The 27,082-nt window shown below is 41.5% G+C and overlaps 1 long non-coding RNA gene across 1 annotated transcript; it reads left to right on the top strand.

The window, feature by feature from the left end:
* Positions 1-3,398: 3,398 nt before the first annotated feature.
* On the top strand, positions 3,399-8,150 carry LOC114763594 (uncharacterized). The gene is made up of 3 exons (XR_003742360.1): positions 3,399-3,543; positions 3,724-3,813; positions 7,521-8,150. It is a non-coding gene; the product is annotated as an uncharacterized LOC114763594 (long non-coding RNA).
* Positions 8,151-27,082: the final 18,932 nt, after the last annotated feature.

Genomic DNA, 27,082 nt, shown 5'->3' on the forward strand with positions numbered 1-27,082 from the left:
TCCCAGATGAGAACAAGCTCTTAATCACCATTAGAACAGCATCTTTATTCTCTAGCTTTAAGAACCTCTTGAAGAATCAAATCAGAGCTCATCTCATCTTCTCTTGTTCTCTTTGAAGTGAAAGTGAAGTGATTGTCATTGTGATACACTGCAGCACAGCATACAGTGCACACAACAAAATGTGTTCTCAGCTTTTATCCATTACCCTTGGTGAGCAGTGTGTCTGGAACTTGGAGGATGCCAAATGAAAACAGTTAGAAGTTGGGCACCCCAAACTAGCAGGATGTCTTCAGTGCTATCAGTACAAGGTTACTGTATTGGAGTAACAGATTGACTGCTCCAAAAGTCATTTGGTGGCTGAAGGTCGTGTAATTTTGCTGCTATCTTGTGATTTAGAAAATATTCATACATTTTGAATCCGCTCATCCGTGCCCTGTGGATGGGGTTTTTTGAATTGCGACCACTCCAGGACCACTTTAATTTGCTCTCAATCTTTTTATGAACGTTTAAACTGAAAACATCCCCAAATCCGAATCCGAACCACCTGAATCTAATATACAGTACAGACCAAAAGTTTGGACACACCTTCTTTATTTTCATGACCATTTACATTGGTAGATTCTCACTGAAGGCTTCAAATCTATGAATGAACACATGTGGAGTTTTCGATGGTAACTTGAAAGCATGTTGTAAGTCGCTCTGGATAAGGGCGTCTGCCAAATGCCGTAAATGTAAATGGAGCTATGTACTTAACAAAAAGTGGAGACCTGACCGCCAGTCACCGGACCTGAACCCAATTGAGATGTTTTGGGGTGAGCTGGACCGTGGAGTGAAGGCAAAGGGGCCAACAAGTGCTAAACACCTCTGGGAACACCTTCAAGACTGTTGGAGAACCATTTCAGGTGATGACCTCTTGAAGCTCATCGAGAGAATGAAGAGTGTGCAAAGCAGCAATCAGAGCAGAGCAAAGAAACTAGAATATAAAACATGTTTTTTTTTTTTGTTAAGTACATAACACGTGTTCATTCATAGTTTGATGCCTTCAGTGAGAATCTACCAATGTAAATGGTCATGAATATAAAAAAAACATATTGAATGAGAAGGTGTGTCCAAACTTTTGGCCTGTACTGTATAACACGGGCCTTTTTACATTTTATTTGTGAAAACAACGTACAGAGAAAACTACATTTTGTAATATTTCAAAGTGAAATGAATGAATTGTACTCATAAAAACCTGACCTTGTCTTCAGGCTAACCCATTCATTTTCTTATACTTCCTGGCAGCAGTTTGGTGGCTGTTGGTGTAACGCAGGCAGAGTGTGTGGAACACAGGTGTCACGACTGCCTGAACCCTTCGCCACCATTGTGAGGCGAACAATGAGCTGGGAACCGCTGTTCAGCTTTGTTCTCTCCCATTGTTTCCTTCACAGGATGTCCTTCGGGAAAGTGACAGAAAAGGTCACCGTGGCACACTGCACTGTGAGCTGCAAGAAAGCCGGAGACAAAGATGGGAGTGAGGGAGGAAGGGAGGGACTGGAACTCAACTCTATAATCTGATTGTCTTTAGTTTAGTGAATCCAGTGTTTATGGGTGGTGTTGTGTGTGTGCATGTAATTTTGTGTCTCTGCTCATTTCTCTGCAGATGTTCTTCAAGACACTATATAAACAGAAATATTGTACAATTCGAAAGGTCAATGTAAAAATGGAAGCTGCTTTGATTGTTTTCAATTTATCTATAGCAATGTTTAGTGTTTAATGGTGTTTGAATAATGTATAGCGGTGCTATGACCCTATAGTTTTGAAAACTATGAAGAAGCAGTTGGGTTCAGCTGTGGGGAAAAGGTCTCAGCGTGTGACGGTAAAAGGCCACCGTGTGTACACAAGCCTCGGGAAGCAAGGACCACAGTAAAACAACACGGACCCGCGTCAGCGCGGCCAGCGGAACGGAAGATGTGATGTCCACTGTCTGGGCCTCGCCGCAGATTATTCCGTCTCCACGGGCCCGTGGCAGCGCTGGGGAGCCGTGTTATTACTGCGCCTTTCAGAGCGGGCCAAGCGCCTTTCACCCACCACTGCCCTGGAGACTGGTATTTCTCTCCTTTCTTTTCTTTTCTTTTTTTCTTTTTTCTAAAACAGAGCAAGAGCAAATGGATTCAGACAGCTGGACACAAACATGCTTGATCTGAGGCAACGACAGACAGCGTTAGATTTTGTGATGAACCATGAACTTCATGTCCAGATTCATTGATGGTAAGGGTCCTACCTCAGAAAGACGAGTGGATTCATCTCAGTCTCCATATATTGGTGGTCTGTAAATCAGGTCTGTAGAGTGAAGAGACAATCTAACAAAAAAAGGTTTTTTTTGCACTGATCCTCTGTTCGCGGTTTTCTGGGGAGCATTAAAGGAATAACAAGAGTTGCATTATGTTATTGGAATTAACTCTAGTAGTTGATCATTCCAGTATCCAGAAAGAACAATAAAATGCAATCTCACACCGATTATGTCCTTCAAAAAGTAATTTTAAGATTCATTTATATTTGTTTTATAGTTATAGGTTTTGTTCTGTTTTATTATGCCTTTTATTCTACCTTTTTTTATTTCTATTCATTATTTGTATTTGTCACAAGGGGAATTCGATGACGCACTTGCAGACATACTTTGGGCGTGGGGATAAGCCGTCGTACCGGTAGAGGACACTGGGCAAGCGGGGCAGGAGGACCGGGGACGCCTGGCCGGCGAGGAATGAGGAAGTAATGGACGCGCTGCAACGCAGCGGGGAGTCAGTTCGGGATCTTTGGGAAGGACCGGGGCAGAGGAGAACCGGAAGACGGCGGGTTTCAGGATGGTTCGGTATCTTTGGGAGGACGGGAGTAGGTCTTGGGCGGCAGAAAGGTAGGGGAGCATGGAATCCCGTCTTAGCCGAGGGGTCAGGTAGGTTCAAGGTCAGGGGCAGGAAGAGGTTGGAGTCAGGAAGTTCCGGTCGGGGTTCCTTTCGTGGTTTCCAGGGGATCAGGCAATTCTCGAAGTCGTGGGCAGGCGAAGGTCGTATTACGGGAATCTCAATTATCGTAGGTCGTGGGTAAGAGAGCTAGCGTCTCTGGCGAGTAAACTCATACAACTCATTTAACTCATACAAAGAGCGGGCCTGTCTCCTTGGTGTTACCTCCCTTTTATACTTGCCACCGCCCGCTTCCATTTCCTCTTCCGGGTTGCCATCTCCCAGGCTGGTGAGGTGCCCTCTAGCGGGCTGGAGGCGCGTTGGCCATGACAGTATTGTTTTTTTCCTCATCTGATCGTATATTATCTCATATCTAACAATTATATATAACAATTTTATTGACCAACATGGGAATGGGAACTGGAACATATTCTTGAAATTATTTGTCCCCTTAGTTGATCCCTGAAAAGTGGGCAGTGCAGAGTTGGGACGTGCAATTTCAGCAGGAGGACTGTGTCCATGATCACAGATCCTGAAGCAAGGCCGTGGCGAAGAATACGGTCCCACCAGTTGATGGGGAGCTCCTTGGTGCACTCAGCTAATGGTCAGTCAGGGGTCACATTTTACCTTCCATGGAAGTATTAGTGTGAAATGCACTCAAAATTTGGAAACCACACTGTTGCATCTAGACAAAACTGAACATTGTATCAATATTCAGAAACATTTGTTGGCTTGGCCATTTGTATTTTTGTTAAACACATTTTTCTATGACATATTATAACAGAGATGGCTTTACCGAAGCGGACCCATATTTGAAAGGTTGCGGGTTGAAATCGCGAACCACCAAGGGGCCATTGAGGTCCCCATGAGCAAGGTACCGTCCTCACACACTGCTCCCCCGATGTCCTTTCATGGCTGCCCACTGCTCCCTCAGGGAAGAATGTGGAGACACATTTCATTGTGTGCACTGGGTGCTGTGAGGTGATGTGTCACAAGTGACAATTAATCATTAATTAATTTTAAAATAATAAAAATTAATTTGTTTTGTTGGTCAAATAGATCAAAAGTCCTCACTATATGTGCTAATGTTGTAAATGACTCTGGTAGCTGGACATCACTGTTAATGAATGGTGAATGGAATATTCATACTACATATATATCACACCCACACACATTTCATGGGAATCCCTGACCCTTTAATGTAGTGCTTCTACAATTCCTTTTTTTCATAATAATCATCTCATGACAAAGCAGAACGTCCCTGGTTCTGCAATAAACTAAGGTTTGATTCTCCACAACATACGGTGGTCACCTGCAAAAAACTGGGCACACTGGCCTACTTTAGAAAACACCACGCTCCCATGGCCACACTCCCACAGGTGAGGAGATGGGAGCTTGTGTTTGTGTCTGGCTGTCTGCAGTAATGACACGGTAGCAGCAGCATGGGTGTGGGTGGTCGTGGGAGACTCCAAATGACGCCGCACGGGGCCGTGATCCACCCATAACACCAACACCGCTCATACCTACCATTAGCCCTAAACCTGCGAGCACTGAATTCCGCACAGAGCCATCATTACCACCCTCATATTTTTGACAATGACTGTTATTGTGGTGATGGAAATTGTTATCTCTGTCTGTACGCTACAGTTCTTCTGTTTTCACTGTGGCGGCCTAATCAGACGTCTCGCTCTTGTCTGAAAAGTGCTAGCTTTTTCATTTCGTAAATGACGGTCTGATCCCAGGACTGTCTATGTCAAAAGGGACACAAGCGATGAATAATTCAATGAGGATAAACCTCTTTTAAAAATAGCAAACTGAAAGCACATGGACAATCTCAAGCCTAAACACTTAAATGGCGCTTTGTGGAGCCTACCATGTGATGAGGCAGAATTATGGAGGACCAGATTTCTTAACACCACAAATAACAATTTGGCAGAGGGGACGATGTTGTGGACGTGGCACACGCACAGGACATAAGATCTTTCCTTAGGATGTTTCTGTCTAAATGAAAACAGCCCCGACGCCCGATGATAAACCTCGGCAGATGACAAGCCAGTGGAGACAGGCATTAGGAAAAAAAGGATGTCATCAGCTCTTTTCCTGCCAACTGTCAAGCTGTTACATGGAAATATTGCCAGATTACAGGGTGACATGAAATTTTACGCTTGCCTGCAGCTGACCTCCTGGCATTAAGATGTTGGTCGAAATGCGGACAAAACCGGCCAAGTCTCAACAGCATACCGACACAACTACGCTGCTCTTATGTTTTTAACTTTCTCAAATGTTTTATGCTTGCATGACACGCTTGCGTATAGTAGACAAGGTCTGCCTCACTGGTTTCCCGAACATGGGTCTTAGTTCAAGACACAGGGTGTGGGACCGCAGCCACCCATAAGTGGGATCATCCTGGCAATAACTCCAAATAGCTCAGGCAGGTCAGGTGGCATTACATAGTGTAATATACGCCTGGAGAAACTGCTGTTTCAGCTTTTGTTTGTGACGAACCGGCATAATGCACCATTATACATGAAGGTACACTTGAAGTGCTTCTTGCACATTTTTAACTAAACTTTTAACCAAAGTTTCTAATGAATTACAAATATATAATTACCATAAGTACCGTTATAGATCATGTTTTAACCTTTTAAATTTGGTTAGGGAGAAAAACAAACTACATTATTTACCGTAGTATAGTGGCAATAATTATGTTAATGAAATGCATTTATGTAATTCCTAGATGAGCTGCACTACCTGAGCCAATAGTGTGGGTTGTAGACTCCGTTTCACGCTACCACTAAGAGAGAAAGCACCGCCAGCATTCAAAAGTGACCAAAACATCAGCCAGAAAGCATAGGAACTGAGACGTGGTTTGTGGTCCCCACCTGCAGAACCACCTTTGTTGAGGACATCTTGCTAATTGTCTATAATTTCCACCTGTTGTCTATTCCATTTGCACAACAGTATATGAAATTGATTGTCAATCAGCGTTGCTTCCAAAAGTGGACAGTTTGATTGAGTTTTTTTGAGTTGTGTATATTTTTCACAAGAGGCTTTAATAAGTTCTAATTTCTAAGTGCGCTAGCCACAAAAGAACAAACAATCTATCAATCATGATTAGCTGCAGACTTACGTGTAAAAAAGCAATTTAATTTACACATGCAAACTATTAATGGGAGAAAATAATATTAATATTTTTTATATTTATCTACAGGAGGTTGAAGGATGTTTATGCACCACATGCAAAAACTTTAATAATTGCATTATCATTTTAGGTTTACGTAAAAGTTGGAGTTCATTGTCATATCGTTAAGGATTTAAAAGGTGTCAGTGCGCTATGTACACTATGTAAATTATTTTAAATAACAGTCTTCAATGCACAATCGTCGGCCTCCATTTCTTTCCTTCTTTGCCACATGCCCATTTCACACTGCTGGAGACGTGTGCCAAAAGACCTCCGATAGCATCAAACAAGCAGTAGGGAAACGGCTTAATGGCTCAATGACGCGATCGAGGGAACAGATATTGTGTTGCTGCCTTGTGCATGTTTCAGCACAGCTCGTGCCAGTTTAATCATTTGGAGCCATTTGTAAATGCTGGCTGCAATGGTAAAATTGGTCGTCTGAAATTACTAAATTAGAGTGAACACAGCATTACGCAGGTTAATTTCATCAGTTAATCTTTTCATCATTGGGCAGAGCAGAAAGTTCTTTTTTTCATCAGGCTGGACAATGGTTGTTTCAATATGACTTTGTGAGTCTTGGTGACCGTACTTAAAAAAAAAAAAAGAACTGTCTGCTCTGCTCAGTGATGCAATAATGTGAAGCGGGTGGACCCTTTTGCTCTGTTGTGTCCAATTTGGTTTCCTGTCATGCTGCCATTTCCAAGCCATCATGTGACATGTGGCTCTGCGTGTAAAGCCAGTTCATTCAATTAGAAAAAGAAAAAAATTCTTCTCATTCCTCTTGGTTTCTGAGCATCCTTCCTGAAATACTATCCAAACCACATGAGGCTATTAAAACCCTGATGAGATACATTTACACATAAGGCATTTAGCAGACGCCCTTGTCCAGAGTTACTTACAATCAGTAGTTACAGGGATAGTCCCCCCACAGACAGACAGCATTAAGTGTCTTGCTCAGGGACACAATGGTAGTAAGTGAAGTTTGAATCTGGAACTTTGTGGCCTTCTGATTCATAGGCAAGTGTGTTATCCACTAGGCTACTACCACCCTTGAACCCAGATGCAGGAAGATTTAAATAAAAAAAAAAAATTGGAATAAAATTTAAAAGTTATTTAATCTCTTCATTAAATAACTGGTACTCATCATGTTGTTGACTTTAAAATGCTTCTTCTATACTCATAGGCAGTATAATAAAGTTACAATTAGTCATAATCAGTAGTCCCAGGGGACAGGGACAGTCCCACGGGGCAACTCAGGGTTAAGTGTCTTTGAACCTGGGTGTTCTGGTTCATAGGCAAGTGTGTTACCCACTAGGCTACTACCTCCCTACAATCAGATTGATGTAAAATTGTCACATCTATTACTGCTAAACCCAAACTTTTCTTTCATTTTCCCACAGGAAAAGGAAACTGAAAGTCCAGGGTGGAGGAAATAGGATGTTGCTGTTAGCCACAGGCTTCAGTGTCTTGGCTTAAGTAGTAAAGGGCCGGTAATGCTCTCCGCCCCTCGTAATTAAGCTGTACATCATGCAGCGCAGATAAAACTCCACACAATCAGTGCTCCTCATTTCCCTGCTGGCCCACAGGAAGACACTTGAGGCACATGAGAAACAATGGGCACAACATGTGTGACGCAAAGAGCATCAGGAATGCTGGTGGGCACAGGTTATTAAAAGTAAAAATTCAAAGCAAAGCTGGCAAAACCAGGCAATTAAGCTGCAGTAAACTGTGTGTTTTGGATTATTCCGTCGGAAATAGGTAGTGCTGCAGAATGACATCAAAAACTTCTTCAAAGCGTGGTTCAAAGAGTAAATTAACGAAAAGAAAGATATAAATATAAACTTTTTTTTCATTCTGTTTATTTACAGCAAAAATCTATTGGTGGTGTTAATATTAATGCTTGATTTTAGAAATATTGTTTTTGTTTATTTAATGCCTACACACAGAGAAATGGAAGTACCACTGTGTGAATATATATGGGTACAAATGCTTGTCGCTGGGGCAGTACCCTTCTGAAGAACAATAATATATCTATCCTGGCAGGTGCTTTTTTGTACCTTAGTCATCTGTACCATTTAAGGCACAATTGTGTACCTGTCATGACTGTAATTTGAAATTATATTTACATATAAGTATGATGTAGTGGTCTGCAAAGGGACCAAAGGGAGCTTGCGTAAGGAGTCACAGACATGGGAAGGCTGGGCTCGAACTGGCAACCTTCAACAAACAGGCTCAGAGTCTTAGTCCACTGAGCTATACGCTTCTGTGTCAGTCAGGCGCTGTTTTTTTTTTCTGTCATTGATTTTCATGTACATTTCTTTGTTGTGTTATGCTGCTGTGAAAAAAAATTACTTTTACAAACATACTTTTACAAACAATTGGTCAGATCCACAGATCACTATTGCACAGCTGAAATCTAGCAATGTACAAGCATTTTTGTTGGAACATTGGGGTTAATTGGGATCATGTGGTGCAGGTTCGTGGGTACAACTATGTACTTTCCCAAACCATGTTCTTTAAAGGTATACCACGGTATCACGAAAGACCTGTCTTGTACTTTTTGAGGTACAATCAACTGAAATTGAACAGTTTTGTGCCTGGAGGTTTAATATTGTGCCCTGTGTGTAACTTTATTTCTCTGTGTGTAAGAAGTCAAATAAATTCTTGAATCTCTTCAGTCATGTGATCAGGTGGTGTCAAACCAACTATAATACACACAAAGTCATTTTAATAAAGAAAGCTCTTTAACATTGTGTTTGTTTCCATGACTCCTTTTTGCTGTTGGTACATACAGTTCCCCAGACCTTTTACTTTGGGCTTCAAATCAACTCAAACAAATTATCCAACTTAGCATAAAAGACATAATCAGATTAAAACAATATCACGTGTTTACCAGGAGACTGAAAGTGATTTTGGCAGCCACGGATGTTTTCTGTTGTTGCTCGCCTTTTAATGTTGCCATAATTGTAAAAACAGTGTCTCATCGTCTAACCAAAGTTGCGTAATGGGGAGAGTAACTTGCGTTTGAATAATTACATTAACATTTAGCTCAAGTAACACAAATCACCCACTGTTATTAAATTGGAGATGTCATAATGTGACAATGTGTACACACAGCTCTTAATTCCATTAAGATCTTTATCAGCACTGATGTCTCCTAGTCTCCATTGCATCACATTAGGAATGCTGCCATTACAGAGCAAAGGTGGGGAAAATGATTAATTTGTTAATTAATCAGAGATGATCTAGGCTGATCTAAGCTCAATTTATTTCTATTTAAAATGCTACTGAAATATATTCTGACAGGCAGCCATATAACTGGACTCTTGACCACAGGCATAAAGTGGTGTTGCCAGACGGTAATGGTTACTTTCCCTGTGTTTTTTCTTATTTGTCTCGAGGTCATCCAGCTTGGCCACTTGGCCTTGGTAAACACACCAGATGTGGCGGTAGGTGTCTGTTCTTTTGTTGATGTTGCTGTGTCCTCCAAAAGCATGTGTGCATGTGTGTGTGTAAAGTAGGGCAAAAGGACACCATACACAAACACGAAAACACTCCTATGTTAAACTCACACCTAAGTGGTGAAGCTCCTCATAAAAAAATCTCTGTTCATCACTTACTCTGAATGAACTTGTCAAGATTTGTTACCAGACTCTTGCTAAAAACACTACCCTGCACATACAACTTACAAGGAAAGAAAAGAAAGAAGAAGAAAGTGAAGTGATTGTCACATGTGATACACAGCAGCACAGCACACGGTGCACACAGTGAAATTTGTCCTCTGCATTTAACCCATCACCTTGAGTGAGCAGTGGGCAGCCATGACAGGCGCCCAGGGAGCAGTGCGTGCGGGCGGTGCTCTGCTCAGTGGCACCTCAGTGGCACCTTGGCGGATTGGGATTCGAACCGTCAACCTGCTGATTATGAGGCCGCTTCCTTAACCGCTAGGCCCCCACTGCCCCAAAAAAGGGGGTGTACTGTGAAAAAATATACGCTATCTGGATCCATGGCCCAAATCTTTGGTTATCCATGGCAAAATGGGTGTATTTGCACAAAATCCAGGATAGAGGCCTCCCCTCCATCTGACCATGTAAATCCTAAGAGTAATAAACCATTTTTATTGGTTCAGGTGCCACTGAGCAAAGCACCGTCCCCACACACTGCTCCCCGGGTGCCTGTCGTGGCTGCCTACTGCTCACTAAGGGTGTAGGTTAAAAGCAGAGGACACATTTTGTTGTGTCCCCATGTGCTGTGCTGTGTCTCACAATCACTTCACTTTATAGTGAGATTTTTTGTGCAATTCAGGATAACTGTCATGAGACTTTTGCACTATTATAGGCAAAATTTTGCATAATTGTTATCAATAATAACCATAATAATGATCATAATGTTATTTAATTTTGTCAGGATATCACTGGCCACACATTGTAAAGACATTTAAGTCAGGGGTGTAATAATAATAATTAATAATATTTAAGGTGTTGCTGCCATTTGTGCTTTACAAAAGCCCAAAAATATGTCTAATTAATCTTAGGCTAGCTCACATGCTGAGCACATGTTCTTTGTTAGCATCTTGTTCTTGTTCAATTACTGTTTTTTAACAGCTATGTCAACACCACAACTGGAACTTGAGACGTGTTCAGTAAAACCTCAGACAATTCCCAGGCCTCGAGAAAAAAAATACATTTCCTGCAGCCTTACATCTTCACACATCTTAGAAAACAGTTTAATTAACCACATTGTTTTAAATATATGTACTTTAAAAAAAAAACTAAAGTAAGCTCCTCACACGTCATCTTATATTTTGTATTGCTCACACACCTTTTAGACTTAATAAATGTGATAAGTGTAAAGTTTTCTTCATAAGGAAAAGGAGAAAACTGGGGTCATCACATAGACAGCATTGACCTGTGGGTGTATGAGTGTAAGAAAAAAGGTCCCAAATCCTCTAAATTGTAGTGATGCACTATAACAAGGGTAATCAATTTTATGACTCCCAATGCATGTCCCTAATTATGAGAAATTAGGGATAGTCCAAATTGTACTTATAGCTCTTTATGTTGCTATTTGTATATGTAATATTATTAATAAAGTAGGTAGTAAGAAAAGCAATTTAGTAGCATGTAGTAAGAACATTTTGAAGCATTTATTGTCATATGTACAGTAGAAATGAGCGTTTCTACATGCAATGAAATTCTTATTTTGCTGTCCACACAATTCCGAACTTATTTCTTTGGAATAGAAATAGAAGTAAAATTAATTAAAAAAGAATATCAACTAAAGATTTTCAAAAGAGCTTATAGTGCAAGAAAGACAGTATGAGGTAGGTAATGATGTCCAGATTTATTGTTTAAAGTATTCGTTTATTGTGGCACTGTTAAATTGGTTAACTGTCATTAATTGGTTGTGGGAAAGTATTCAAGTAAGAATTTCACTGTACATTGTACAGTGTACTCTGTACATATGACAATTCAACTTGTACTTGAACTTTTGCATCCAGGAACCTCCCCCCACTGTACTCTCAAATTGTACACTGTACACAAATTCACATAATGGGGACAACCACATGCACACACATACACAAGTATCTGCATGTATACTGAGAAACTGATACACAGCAGTCTGCTCATATACTATGGTGACACCTCCCCCTCCATCCCCCCCCCCACACACACACACACACACACACGCAGGTTCTTCCAGTTCTTTAGCAGCGGTCTGTGGGAAAGGGAAGTCGGGTCGTGTGCTGTGAGACCATGGGTCAAACACAGCATTGCTGAGGTCAAGATGAACTTGTTTACAGCTTCCAGGGCCAAGAAAGCACATTCTAAACATTCCCCACCCCCCATTTGTTTCTCTACTTTCATAACCGTTCTCACATTTGGCTTCTTCTTTAACGGGCTTTGGAAATGCAATTAAAATATTTGCTTAGCCGCTGCCGATTCAAATGAAAACAGGTTCAAATACACAAAACAATGATTGTTTGTGCTGTAAAAGCAGCATGACATTTAATGTATTTCAGTGTGGCAGACATAACTAAATGTCATGCGTATATGGGCCACAAAAGACAAAATTCTATATGCAGCAAGAGCAACACACTCAACACCACTGGCCCAGCTGTCACGCTGGGGCTCAATATAAGCATGAGCCATACTGCTGGCACATCATCTGATGTCCTCCTCTTCCATTGCAACAAATGGCAGTATTTTTGAAACGTCTGTGCCTGTAACTACCGAAGTTGGGCTGGATAAGGGCTCTAAATTCCATAAATGTAAATGTGGCTGATGTTTGTCCCACCCACTTCCTTTGATGGTTCAGACTGAAAGATAGAAGTAATTCATGATGTGCTGAGTGTGGCCATATGAAATAAAATATTATTTCCCATTTTAAACCGCTTATGACACCTTTTATTATCAGACAGAAACACGAATATGAACATTTAATTCTACTACTACTGCACCACAAAAAACGTAGCTTTTGGGAGAATAATATTTTAAAATTTCATCACTTTATTTGACTGCATCCACTGAATAATTTATCCAGAACACAATATGTTGGATGCTCATGAACTTCTCTGAAGCTGTGGCTGTTCTTGCCACTAATTATCAAGCCTTAAGTGTGGCAGGTTGACAGCAACCTATGTTGCCATAAAAACATTCTGCACTGTAAATGGGTTAAGTGGCATTGATCTTACGGTACCAAGGTCAAATGCACTTTATCTATGGTGTGTTGAGGAACATTTTTTTTTTTTTTAAAAAAAAGGAAAAAATACAGAAAGCTGAAATTTTATTTGCTCTCAAATTTATGGGAATATCTAGTACACTGGATTTTACAGATTGATCAGATTTTCCTATTGCTTGCTGTAACTGCTGTGTAGCCTTGCCACCCCCTGAGGGAAAATAAGAACATCACGTCACAAGACAAGGTGTTTTGAGGTGGACGAGAATGACCCCGCCTGGACTTCCTGTTGATCTCAACACTCTGTCTCCCAAACCGCTTTCCCACATCGGCACAAACACAAGAAGGCCCTGCGGCTTCCTGACTGGAAGCATGAACAATGATGGACCCCTACATCAAGAACATGGGAACTCTTTCTGAAAACAGTCAGTCACACCTCAGAGGCTTGTGTCATAGCGCCTGGACTGGCTGGGAGCGGTAAGGGGTCTGGGAGCCTGACTCATGGTACAGAAAATTTGTAGTGATTAATAGAAGCTCTGCATTTTTACATAATAGAGGGATCTCTTCAGTCACGTTTGTCTTAAGAGGAATGCTTTCTGATAAGGGCTTTGCAGCTATTGCACAATAACTGTATGATATGTGTTAAATAGCTGTGCGGGAGCCTTTCCTCCTGAGCAATTACGCTGTTTCTATCTGACTGGCCAAGATAAGCAGGCCGGCACCTGATTGGTTGTTCATGGTAGCATGGTTCTGTCTCTAAGCTGTGCAGAATGTCTGCATCCATTAGAGACCCTGATCTGTGTGCACAAGTTTCCCAAAGCTGCAGCTAATTTATTTTACAACTGGTATGTATTAATTGTCTTTTTAGAATAAACACTCATCGCTCGGTTTGATTTTATGTACACGCATAATACTTAATCTTGCAGAGGAATTTGATTTTCAAAGACATGTTTACAACATCCTGTTGCAAAAGAATTAACACCAGAAGAATCATGCAAAGCTAAATAAATGGTCAGCTTTCATGATCAAATTAGTCTCTTGCTCATCTTTTTGCGGTGCAGATAGAGGCTGTTGTGCAGAATTTGGTGTTATCCGGCAGATTTGAAATGCCAAAACAGCAACAGCAACAGTTAATGTTAAAAACTATATAGATTCTTAAAACGTCTCATAAATCTAAATAACCCACTCATATACAGTAGAGATGGCCATAGAAAGTCTCAAAGTGTCTCAGTATAGGTTGTCATGAGCCCATCCTGGGGTACTGGGCAGGCCACACACACACATACACACACTTTCAAACAATTCATTCACCAATTCACCTAGTGTTGATTCCTTTGGGCAGTGGTGGCCTAGCGGTTAAGGAAGCGGCCCCGTAATCAGAAGGTTGCCAGTTCGAATCCCGATCCGCCAAGGTGCCACTGAGGTGCCACCGAGCAAAGCACCGTCCCCACACACTGCTCCCCGGGCGCCTGTCATGGCTGCCCACTGCTCACTCAGGGTGATGGGTTAAATGCAGAGGACAAATTTCACTGTGTGCGCCGTGTGCTGTGCTGCTGTGTATCACAAGTGACATTCACTTCACTTTTAGGTGGTGGGAGGAAACCAAAGAACTCAAAGGAAACCCATACCAACAAGGGGAGAGGATGCAAACTCCACACACGGTCCAAGACCATGAGAGACCATGTTGTTAATGCCACTGGGACAGACTCTGTTTTTCCAAAAGCCAATCTCTTGTTTGGTGGTGGAGACGCTGTGTGAGATATTAATGACCATAATGTGGGAAAGGTTTCAGATCTGTAGCTGTAAAAACAATCTTTAATAAGTCTCCATGAAAATGCATTAAATGTAACATGTGCTTATTGTGCTATATCCCTGTTCTTAAACTTCACCCTGTTTTTCATCACATCAATCTTTTCTGCACCCTTGGTGTTCAGTTATTGGCCAACACACCACAGCATGTGTGACATTAGCATTCCTGCCAAGGACGTGGCTGTTGGGTGGACGTGCACAGCCACAAGTTCTCCTAAACTTTGGGATAGTCCCTGTTGACAGCCATGTTCCCTCATTCACTTGCTGGGAGAGCATCAGCAACCAAACAACCCCCTCAAATAACACTAGACCACACCAGCATTGAACAATGCACCCATGACGCAATATTGCCATGATGAATTTATGAAATGAGTGTCTTTTTTCAAAGCCGTTTTTTCTCCTTAAACATTTCACAGCGGCTTTTCCTGACATGTGCTAAGAGAGCAAACAGTTTTGATTTCCCCAAATGGTCACAAAAAATCTCTTTTTTAGAGAATTGTTAACACTTTGGGACATGCCTATAAAATGTTTGTGTCCCCTTTCAAGTAATTATAGCAGCAGTTGGCAGCAGGGACCAATCAGTCTCTCCCAATGTCTACCCCAGCTTAGCTACTCAGTCCAGCTGTTCTTCTGACATGAAGAACTTCATGTTTGTCTTCCTTCTTCTCTCCTACAAGATATTAAACTGTATATGTCAGATTTATGCAAGTGCCAAAATGGGTTGGATAGATGGCTGGGTCACTGCATCCCAAAAGCTCTGTTCTTGTGGGATGTTCCTGGTTTATGGTGATCAGGACCTAACAAAATGTGTCCATGAAAGAGAATCTGTTATGTCCTGTTAAGGCACATTTTCTTTATCTGTATAACATATAATAATTTTATGGCTGATTAGTGTATAAATTTACGTTTGGCAGACGTTGTTATCCAGAGCGATTTATACAAGTGCTTTGAAACATCCATCATAGAAATCCCTCAATTGTTTCACTACTAACCAGGCTATTACTGTTATTTTAATAACTCAGTACCCAATCATTTTTTAAATATATAACCATCAGAATATTTTCTTAAAAGGAAAGTTGTGATCCTTATACAGTATACTGTGTAAGGATATTAGAAATAGTGAAATCTTAATATTATGCCTACTGTGCCACAGGCACATTGCAAATTCAAACAGAACAAACAGAAATGAGATGAATGTCTTTTCTGTTTTTTTGTTTTTTTTTAAACTCCATCTCTTTTCTCAATCACGTGCAGAAATCACGTGTTAATTAGACTGGATTAGTTCGAAAACTGAAGAAGGCATTTGACTTCTTGTGGGAATACCCTGCCTTTCCCTTTGCTGCCTTTTTTTCACTAATGAAGCTCCCCGTGACTCTTCGGTGTGGAGGCCACAGTTTACAAAGGAACTTTCTCAAGGGGCTGGAAAGCCATGGAGGGAGACCTGAAGTGGCCATTACAGAGGAGAAAGACTTATGGTCAGTTTACTTTCAAAGACGGATAAAGCGCTCAAAGCATCACCTACTCACAGACTCCTCCATCCATCACACCCGCCGCCCCATCTCACACCAGCGCCTTCAGAATAGCTTTTACTCGAGAGGAGAGGTGGACATCTCCTTATGATTTCACAGAAACTTTCAGCATGACATGGCCATTGCTTGTGTAAAGGCAATAAACTTTGTAGCAGTGCAACGCATTGTTAGTTACGGCCTTTAATACATTCATAATGTAGCTGAAGAAGAGTAAAGAAATTTTTACCTCTTTTGACAGCCATTGTGTTACGTATTTTCTGAATGTTCAAGCAAGGAAAGATCTGCCGTGATTCTCACTGAATGTTTATGTCACGACTGAGAGCTGAAGGGGAAAGGAAGCACAGAGACATCTGCGCAAAAGGGATGTATTCGAACGCAAAAGAAACAGGCATGATGGCCGAAAAGGGAGCAAGGTGACAGGAACAAAAGCAACGAACTCAGGTAAGACAAATTTCCACATTAATGCAGCTGCCTCATCCTGCGGCTGCTCTCTGTACTCAATAGGGCCTAATTGCCCCTGCTCAGCGAGCATCAAGTGAGAGCGATTAGGGTGAGCCCAGCCCCTGGGAGTTCTGGAAAATCTATTATTATTATTCATATTTGCATGCAAATGTGCCTTTTTCTGACGGTATTATTGAATAGCTAAAACTGATTAAACAGTGTAACATTCGAAGGTACAGTACAGGATATAAAGTACAAATGAGATATGGCGGTGCAGTTTACCAGAAGACATTGAGATGGTAGTACAGCATGCATGAATCAAGGGCAAATTTTCATTTGTAGGTGTTTAACGTGACCACAGTCTGACTGCAGTGCAGTGTTTAGCTCCTTGGGGGTTTCTCTCTCCCTCTGTATCTGAGAGATGCAGTATGGGGGCCAGCAGGGGGCTTGGAGAGCGACCGTCCAAAAGTCTTTTCACTTTGAGCCGTAGCCTCCTGTTAAGAGTGACCAATTACAGGGAGAGAGCCTGCTGCCAGGCCCCAGTCAGCCTTTTATGGGTGCCCTCCATCCAGCCTGCTTGGCTCCGCATGTGAGGAACAGCCGAACAAACAGCACTCTATACCGAATTATAAAAGGGCCAGTATGAAAGAGTGCTTCAGAGCCATGGGACCGAACCCAGCTCCCTCTGAAATCCCACACATCACATCCCTCCGTGGGGAACAATACTCATACACTGACTTCACTCCCCTCCCCCCAGTCGCATCCTGTAAAAAGCCTCCGCTCTACTGTACATGTGAGATGACCCATATGTCTGCGTATAGGTCAGTGCCCCCCACCCCTTATTCTCTGAAGGAGGGCAAAGGCAAAGATTGTCTTCTTCAGCTTCATGGGGTTTCTCATTGTTCTCAGGCAGTCATCCTCAAATATGCTTCTTAACGAACCCTTTTTTTTTCCTCTGTCACCCCCCTCCTCTTTCTCTCTTCCATCCCCTATAAACGTTTGCCATACTGCTGACAAAACGGCTGGGTGAATTAGCAATGGGTTTTTGTCTTATCATTAGTCTGAACGTGCTCTATTGATCCGGCAGCGCCTTAGCGGAGGCCAGAGGCAGTTAAAAAATAAACCCCGGTGGACCAAATGAGGTGCAATTTGTTTGTTTCTCTTGAAGCTTGTAAAGTGGAACCATGTGAAGCTGACTTGTATCTCAGAAGACTTTGCAAATTATTGGAAATCTCAGTTTCTACTCACCACATTTCAAACATAATTACAAGATGCAGGCATAGTTTGCTGTGTTTGAAGTGGTTTCTGCCTCCCCGTTCCGCCACTTTTGGACCATGAAACAAGCATCAATAACTTTAGGTCTTTCATGGTTTTATTTAACCATAGCAATGTCCTTGATATAAAATAACACAGAACCTAATACCATCCTTCACCGTCTCGCAGGGACAGTGAATGGGCCGTCACTTTGATTTTTCTTTAGCTGTCAGTGCATGCAGTTATGCAGTGAATGAATATGAAGGCGTAACAATTTGCCTTTTATCCACAAAATGTCAATTTTAAATCTTCCATGCATGGAAGACAGAGAGGACAAAGTGTGGATATTTTGCTCAGGGCACCTTGGTACCATTTTTGGCCTGGTGATAAGTGAGGCATTATACTTATATATAGTTTTCCAGTGTAAGGTCAGGAGTCTTTGAGATTTACAGTGATGGTTGTCTGTGTCTAAAAAAGCGAAACAACTATCAGTTTCTTCTATGAGTAATTATTTCTATCACCTATCTTTCATAATTGTTTTTTTTTTAAACAAGAGGATAAAAAAGGAGGCACCCAATGAAGCACACTACTTCCTCCTTCTGGATGATTTAACCCATGCCTATCAGCATGGCACAAATTTACTTCAATTTTGGTACCTGGCACTAGCTAACTAGAGTAGTATATTGCACCAGTTCGAAATGAGTCATCCTGCCCCATGTCTATTCCCTCTGCTCAAGGTACAAATGTTTGTCTGAGAAAACCAATAAATATTCATGTACAAGTTCCTTAAAGTGCACATGTTATGTCCTGATGACGGTGATCAGTCATTAGTGCAAGACATTTGACTACATAAAAAGGATGCATTGTGTCCGCACTGTAGTTTTTCTGAAAAAAGCCTGAGGCATTCTATTACCCGATGGTGATGACCTATTTACTGTGAAAAAATGACCATGTGAGCCCAAAGGCATGGTCTATTTTACCCCAGCATATGTCGGTCGTGTAGAACAGTAAGCATTTGGCTAGAGTGTAAAGCACAGTGGACAGCATGGTGCTTTGTAAACTGCATGGTTGCTGTGATGATCTTGCAACAATTAATTATTCCTTTGATGGGTCCTGGCCTGGGTTCTCCAAACTCTTTGAATGTTCTCTTGAAATGCCTTGCACCCGATGATTCCTCTAAAATTGGATGAGCAACTGAATGGAATAATAACATGGACGTCTATGTGATTAAGATATTAGGTGAAGCACACAACTTGCTAGTACTATTACCCCGAGCGCAGAGTGCCCAATTCTTAAGGCCATCCCACACTCTGAATTTGTATATCTGGAGAAAGCAAATGTTCCAAGCATGCGCTATGCCAGCCGTAAAGCCCCACCACTCAGAGAGCAAGCGTGGATGTTTGGAGTAAGGATTAGCGGTGTTATGTGTTTGAACACAAATTCATTTCCACACAGTGAAAACATTCAGCGATCCCCCTCGAGATGTCAGAAGCCCCATAGATCTCCACCTACTCAAGCACCGTAAATGGCCAGTGCATTGTCAATGGCTCTTCACGGACTTAGTTTTATCTTTGAAACATTTAATGCTGGAAGGTACCTGAGGAATCTTCTGAGACGATGTTCATGTTCACTGAGGCCTATTTTGCAACAATGTATTGCTGCATTGTCGCAAATGTTGCAAGAGAATGAATAATTACGTATTTATGCAACAAAGGAGTATTTGTGACATCCATCCATTGGAGTTTTGAAGTGCTGCGTACAGAAATCACCTGAAGGACATTTTTTATGGTCATGGAGAAGCTGTGTGGGAGGTGTTTATGGCAGTTTGTTATTAGAGGTGATCAGGCAGACTGTGGTTAGTAACTAGACCAACGTCAGCGGATTGCATGAGTTTAGTCTAGACGTTGTAAAAAGAGGTTCAGGATTAATCCACAGTCCATGATCTCCTCCTCCACAAACAAAGCTGTGAGGCAGCCATAAACAGAGTGGTCCAAAGGTGATTACTGCACTATTTAAATGGAAACTGCTGATGCACAATAAAATCAAACTGACAGCCCTTTTTAAAAACCAAAAAAAATGCATGATTACACTGTTGACGGGCTTGTTAAGTTGGTGGAACAGCGGGGGTGTCAAGTGTAAGGTATATTTTCATGCAGGTCATATCACCTAAAACCAGTTTTGTCAAGAGGGTTGGTTTTATGCCAGGTAAGACCACACCTAAAACAAGCTGCAACCCAGTTACCCAGTTTTACTCCATCACTCACTAACCCGTACGGCTACCATAAGAGAAATCTAATTTCCAGGTAGTAAACAGTAAAGTACAAGTGACTAGAACTCATAATTGTGATATTGCTGCCTGACATTTGAAGAATTTTGTAGCCTTTGGGTAGTTTTGGGACTACAGAATTTGAGAGGACGTTCCCCTATTTGCATTATCTTTAGGCACATTAGCATTTGACAGAGAGAAGAACTGGTTTAACCACGTTACCTAGCATTAACTAGTGGGCTAGTCAGATACACAGCAGCCTGTTTGCTTCCTGAACATGCCCGTAGCACCATCAACATCTATCACACAGACATCCCGCATCATTAAACATAATAAATTTGTTAGATCTGCTTCTAAACTCTATTTACACACCTTTGTCTTAATTTGCATATTCTTGTATAGTAGTGATTAACACTGTGCATCACTGTGTTCAGTACATCAACGGCAATATCGTAGAATCATATAACAATAAACAACATTACTGCAACATTACAGCAATGCCTTTTGTAGCACGTCGCTTGATGAGTACACATTTCCTTATGTAACATGTTTACAGAGCTGGAAGCAGGTCATGTGCAAAGTTTCCTGCTGGACGCAGTATCCACCCCAGAGGTGCAGGCATGTCAAGTCAAGTTAACTTTTCTAAAGCACTTTAACAGCAGTTCCACTGCACCAAAGTGCTGTACAGGCATAAAAGGACAAACAGATATACAGTACAGGCCAAAAGTTTGGACACCTTCTCATTCAATGTGTTTTCTTTATTTTCATGACCATTTACAGGGTGGTAGTAGCCTAGTGGGTAACACACTCGCCTATGAACCAGAAGACCCGGGTTCGAATCCCACTTACTACCATTGTGTCCCTGAGCAAGACACTTAACCCTGAGTTGCTCCAGGGAGACTGTCCCTGTAACTACTGATTGTAAGTCGCTCTGGATAAGGGCGTCTGATAAATGCTGTAAATGTAAAATGTAAATGTACGTTGGTAGATTCTCACTGAAGGCAACAAAACTATGAATGAACACATGTGGAGTTATGTACTTAACAAAAAAAGGTGAAATAACTGAAAACATGTTTTTTATTCTAGTTTCTTCAAAATAGCCGCCCTTTACTCTGATTACTGCTTTGCACACTCTTCATTCTCTCGATGAGCTTCAAGAGGTCGTCACCTGAAATGGTTTTCCAACAGTCTTGAAGGAGTTCCCAGAGGTGTTTAGCACTCGTTGGCCCCTTTGCCTTCACTCTGTGGTCCAGCTCACCCCAAACTATCTGGATTGGGTTCAGGTCCGGTGACTGTGGAGGTCAGGTCTCCACTTTTTGTTAAGTACATAACTCCACATGTGTTCATTCATAGTAAATGGTCATGAAAATAAAGAAAACACATTGAATGAGAACCTTTGGCCTGTACTGTACATAAGAAGAATACAGTTAAATACATTGATGGTAGAAGCGACGAATAAGGCTAAAATAAACGGCTTCCAGTATAGATCTAGATCTGGGAGTTTACTGAAAATGAAAAAGATCTGTTTTTCAGGCAGAGCTATGCCACCCAGTCCCAAGATTGGCTGAGGTGAGGATACTCATCCAGTACGCTGGAAAAGCTGATAATCAAATGCATAATACATTTTAGATGTGTTATGATGTCAGGAGTCTCGAAATGAATCACGCTGGGTTCCCCACTGTTGAGGAAACAGATCAGAGATCCTTCTTCACAAGCAAAGCAAACAAATCCTAGCAGGGAAAAAAGGGCCCAGTGATAATATCACTGTCAGGATGATGGATGGTCCGCTTTTCCTGAGAAGGGCTTCCTCAAACACCAGAGAAGGTCAGTGGCTGGCACAACAGACAGAAGCATTTAGCGTAAAAGGGATCATTTCTTTTGAATTTGTCCCATAATGACTGCATCCGCGGAAAACAAAAGATCACAAAAGAACTGGAATCTGTTTGGAAACTACGACATCCGCTGTATGTAGCATTTAGTCTAAAGGCACGCAGGACTGAGTGGAGGAGATCGCCATCACCACAAGCTACTCAGCGAAACACTGTCAATGCCATACAGTCAACGCTTTCGTAAAACGTGGACTGTTTCATCCATAACGCAGACAAATCAAACCGTGTGTCACAGCAAAATGATTAATTACCTTTCTTGTGTTATTTCCCTGAGTCTGTGTGAGACAAGATTCGGCCTTAAGATTTGCCAGCAGTGTGCGACATTACCGCAATTTGCTCTTATAAGTGCCTGGATGACTCAGGCAATCAAAGGCTGATTGCTTTGTCCATTCGTGAGCGCTCTACTGTTTGTCCTGACCGACGAAAATAAAAAATAAAAATCATTGTCATCAACGTTAAAAAAGGCTAGAACCTCAATCAAATCCACTCACTGGAAGAAGATCATTGACATTACATTTATAGCATTTATCAGATGCCCTTATCCAGAGCGACTTACAGTCAGTGGTTACAGGGACAGTCCCCACCGGAGACACTCGGGGTTAAGTGTCTTGCTCAGGGACACAATGGTAGTAAGTGGGATTTGAACCTGGGTCTTCTGGTTCATAGGCGAGTGTGTTACCCACTAGGCTACAACCACCCTATGCAAGGGATGCAAAAAGATGCATCATTAAACCTTGATTGTCTGCTTTTTGTAGATTTTGCGTAGCCTGTTACACTACTGCATTGTAGGGTAGTAGTAGCCTAGTGGGTAACACACTCGCCTTTGAACCAAAAGACCCAGGTTAAAATCCCACTTACTACCATCATGTCCCTGAGCAAGACACTTAACCCTGAGTGTCTCCGGGGGGGACTGTAAGTCGCTCTGGATAAGGGCGTCTGATAAATGCTGTAAACGCAACTGTGTTTTTTTATTGAACATTTTTAGTTCATAATCTGACAATTGTTGAGTAAGATATTATGATAGCAAACCAAAAGGCTAGGTGAAGTGGTGTAGGCATTTTTCATTGATTTCCATTGATTTGGGGGATGTAGCATGTGTCATATTCATTGAATCTCCAATGAGAAAAAGTGCTGATAATCGATCTGTATGGCTGGTTTGGTAGCGGATATGTCAGAGATTGTGTTTGTGGTGTCCGCTGATGATCTGTGACTGGGGCTTTCATGTTAAAAACTTGGAACATCCCTTATCAGGGAAAACTGATTGTGTGAATTATGTGGCGCAGCATGGCACAGCGTGGTTTCACAGTCTAGCTTCCAGCTTCTGGTTTTTGCTGTGCGATGATGTAACAAGTTGTCATCCTGCTTGCTGAAGATCTGCATATATCCCACAGCAGGAGCAGACAATACATTTAAGGACAATGGAAAGAAAGTGCCGCCATGCTGGTTAACCACCAATTTAAAACCCCATAACGTTCGCCCACATGACACTTAATTAAAACACAGTAGACAGAATTTACAATTCAGGAAGGGGTGAATGTGGCCGTGGACGTGCATTGAGGTTTACAGCCTCTGTGAGGCAATGCTCCCCTGCATCGATTGTGTTTCATTAAATTCAATTCTCAGATTAATTAAGGCTAAAAATGTATCTTTACTGCAATATTTGAATTTTCGAAGCCCCTAAAAACGTTTAGTCCACGTTTTGTCCTTGTGAGAGGGCATGACAAATGGTTTTAATTAACCATCACTACTTAAAGCCTTACCCTTTACTAGAGTGGAGAGAAAATGCAATACTGAGAAAATGAATCTTGCCTTCATTCTTGAATCAGGTGAGTAGTCATGATGTTAATTACAAAGTGTTAATTAGATTAACGTCTTCTTTTTATAAAAACACTACCAGTCAAGAACTTGACTAAGAACTTGAGTAAGATGGAGGCCGTTTTGAAGAATCCAGTGCAAAAAACATATTCATGATAACAAAAAAATCTTCATGATTGTTTTGTTCATTATTGTCTGTGAAGATTCTCAGTCATCCATGTGTTGTCTGAAAGTTGAGTCATGGCAACTGGACTTCTTTCTTTAAGGTAGATACGTTTCTTTCTGCATCCACAGAACTTTCTCAATCGAAGGGAAGTTGGATAATAGTCCTCCAGGTTACTTTTAACCTCAATCCTGCCTTGAATAGGCTTGTTGAGTGATGTCACCATCAAAAGCCACTTCGTGAGATGCTCATTAACCTGAGTGACTGATAAGAAAGAGTTCAGCATAAACCTTCAGGAACAGCTCCCTGATTTGGAGGGATGCACAGTTTTTTTGTTTCCTGTTATTTATTTGCATTTTTGCATTTTTGCAGGGCACATTGCACTACTGAAAGATGCCACTATGCTGCCATGAAGGGGTTTATGTGTCTAGGGGTCGATATCAATGTATATACCGACATATTAATTTTTATTTGTTTTTACAACTCACATTCACTGTTTTATTTTGCTATTCTAGGACTATTTATTTGCTTATTTGTACAACTTTTATATATTGGCGACATAGTGTCTGTGCAGTTGTCTTTTGCTGCTCTTATCTTGTACTGTCCACCTCCTGTCAGGACAATGTAAATTTCCCACTTGTGGGACTAATAAAGGATCATCTTATCTTATCTTACTTATGTGATCTGTAACTATCTTTAGGAAGGTGGTACATGTCAAAGTGACATTGACATAAAAGTGGGGACACAGCTCACACTGCTCTGACCTGTGCATAGTTGTGCATAATAACAACAATAATAATGAAACATATTATTAATAACAATAATAATATGAATATATATTTATGCTGAGATCTATGTCAATAATCATTGTATTTGACATTGTATTGGACCAGTCATACAGCTATGTTTCACATTTTGCTACACTCAAAAAAAATTTCCTTCTGACAAATAAACCTTATTTATATCCTGTGGCTAACATCGAATATTACTGCTTTCCATCATGACTCAGCATTAGCTCATTTTTAAAGACAGCAACGCAGCTGTACCATAAACACGTGTATAATCACCCAGGTGTATGTGACCAATAAAGCAGAAATAATACTGTAAACCCACGGGAGGGGGACATCTGCACAGCCCTGGTGAGCTCTGCTCTCGAGATGTGTTCTTGACTCCCTTCAGGACGGCTCTGCGCTGGGCCAAGCTCTCGCAGCAGGTGATACAGGCAGCTACCATTTATTAAGCTGTTTTGTGGGCAGTAAAACGCATGCAAAGGGTTATTAGCCCATGTCTACGTCTGAGCGACGGAGTCTAAGCAGTTCAGTAATTACAGCTTATAAATGCTCAACCCCCTTGCATTTCATTATTTATTGCTGAGGCTAGCAAAAAGGAAAGATGTTATTTGTACAAATTGACAAATACCTTGGTATGCAAATCACAGAAATGGTCTCCCCACCGATTTGTCAGATTAACTGTTTGTGACCTTATTAAGAGGCCGCATGCAAGTGTTCACACGTGGCTTAGAAAGAAACACAGAACTAAGACAATTCAAGCTCTGATTCTGTTGCAAATTGACCTGTTATCTATTGCAGGCTTTTTGAAAGAAAAGTCAAAGGTCATGTGTGAATTCAATGACTTTTTATCGACATTCTGTCTCGCAAAGTAATTAAAAGAAATGTAATAACATTAAAGTGAAATTTATTTTCTCATAACTGCACAGCACTGAATAATTCAACAGCACATTGTTGTTGCTGGTTATCCTTATGATTGTCATTTTTATTCATGTTTAAACAAATATTGAACTGCGGAGAGCTGAGCTTTCATGTGGGATTGAAATTTTAGATAATTACACCATAGGTGTAAACCCTTCCACTCTAATTGATACCAGATCTCGCTGCATGCCGGGATCACACGATGTTGTATGTAGCCTCGCCAGGCAGCTTCTGCCAGCTTCAGCCGCCACCATTGTTTCCAAAGTGCGCGATGTCATTACACCATGATTAAAGCACCGGTGACCTGAGAGATGGCCGTTTCTGAAGTCCGGGTCAAGACTGCAGGCGCATCGATGCACTGCTAGAAAAAGACTTTTACAGACAGGAAGGAAGAGCATAACACTGGAAGAAAAAGAAGACAGCCAAATTAAACAACTTGTCTGTTGACGCTTAACTTTGCTATGGTTACCACACTTTGCACATTTTAGTGACTTGCAGAGCGTATACACAGGAGACCTGGAGACCACAGGAGAGTGCTGCGGCAGAGTGACGGACCATCCGCACACCAGGCACTTACTACTTCAACCGTTGTTCACTCGCGCAGTGTTGGCCAGCTGACCGGCCTTTTATGTCATTGGGGTTTTCAGAAGATTGTGGAGATAACTGCTGGACTTCGGGGGACGAGGCAGGATAAGTAAGCACCTCTGATGACATGCATGCCTCTAGATTTCAATGTGTTCCTTTGAAATCCCCCCCGTTCCTAAAACGGACCAGATCTTGGCAATCCCTTTAAAGCACGCGGGTCAGGAGAGAGGAGGTGGGCAGGGAGAAGCGGCTGAATCGGACAGCAGGAGCGTACAGGGCTACTGTGATATCAACAAGACACAAACAGGCAGAGGGCCGCCAACACAAGATGACCCCTTTTCCTAGTCTTTTTCCAGACATTATTAAAACGATAAATATTGAATTTGGGTGCCGTCTACTGGTTTGTGGTTTCATGTCTACACCACAAATGTAAGACAGCACCACTTTTACAGGCACGTTTAGAAATTTTAAAATATGGTTTGGTTTAATACGTTGACCACCAAACCAGTTCTTTTTGTCGGTATGTACATTTTTTGGTCTTTTTTTTAAAACAAAGTTTCAAATGGGAGGAGCCAATAGTGGCAATGTTCATTCATAGCCCCGCCTTTGCTTGTGAGTTACTGTGTTCATGAGCCATCAGCAGACAACACAAACATATTCATTCCGATACCACATCCACTAACTAACTAAACGTAAACTTTTTGGAAATTGGTGAACTGGTGAATATGACGTCGCAACAACTGCCCACACTTTGCGAGCTACACGGTGCCTCCGAAATATCCCCGATAAACCATAAATGGTTGCTTACCATTCGGATTGAGAAA

This window comes from Denticeps clupeoides, chromosome 14 (assembly GCF_900700375.1).
Source record: "Denticeps clupeoides chromosome 14, fDenClu1.1, whole genome shotgun sequence".
Classification (NCBI taxonomy): Eukaryota; Metazoa; Chordata; class Actinopteri; order Clupeiformes; family Denticipitidae; genus Denticeps; species Denticeps clupeoides.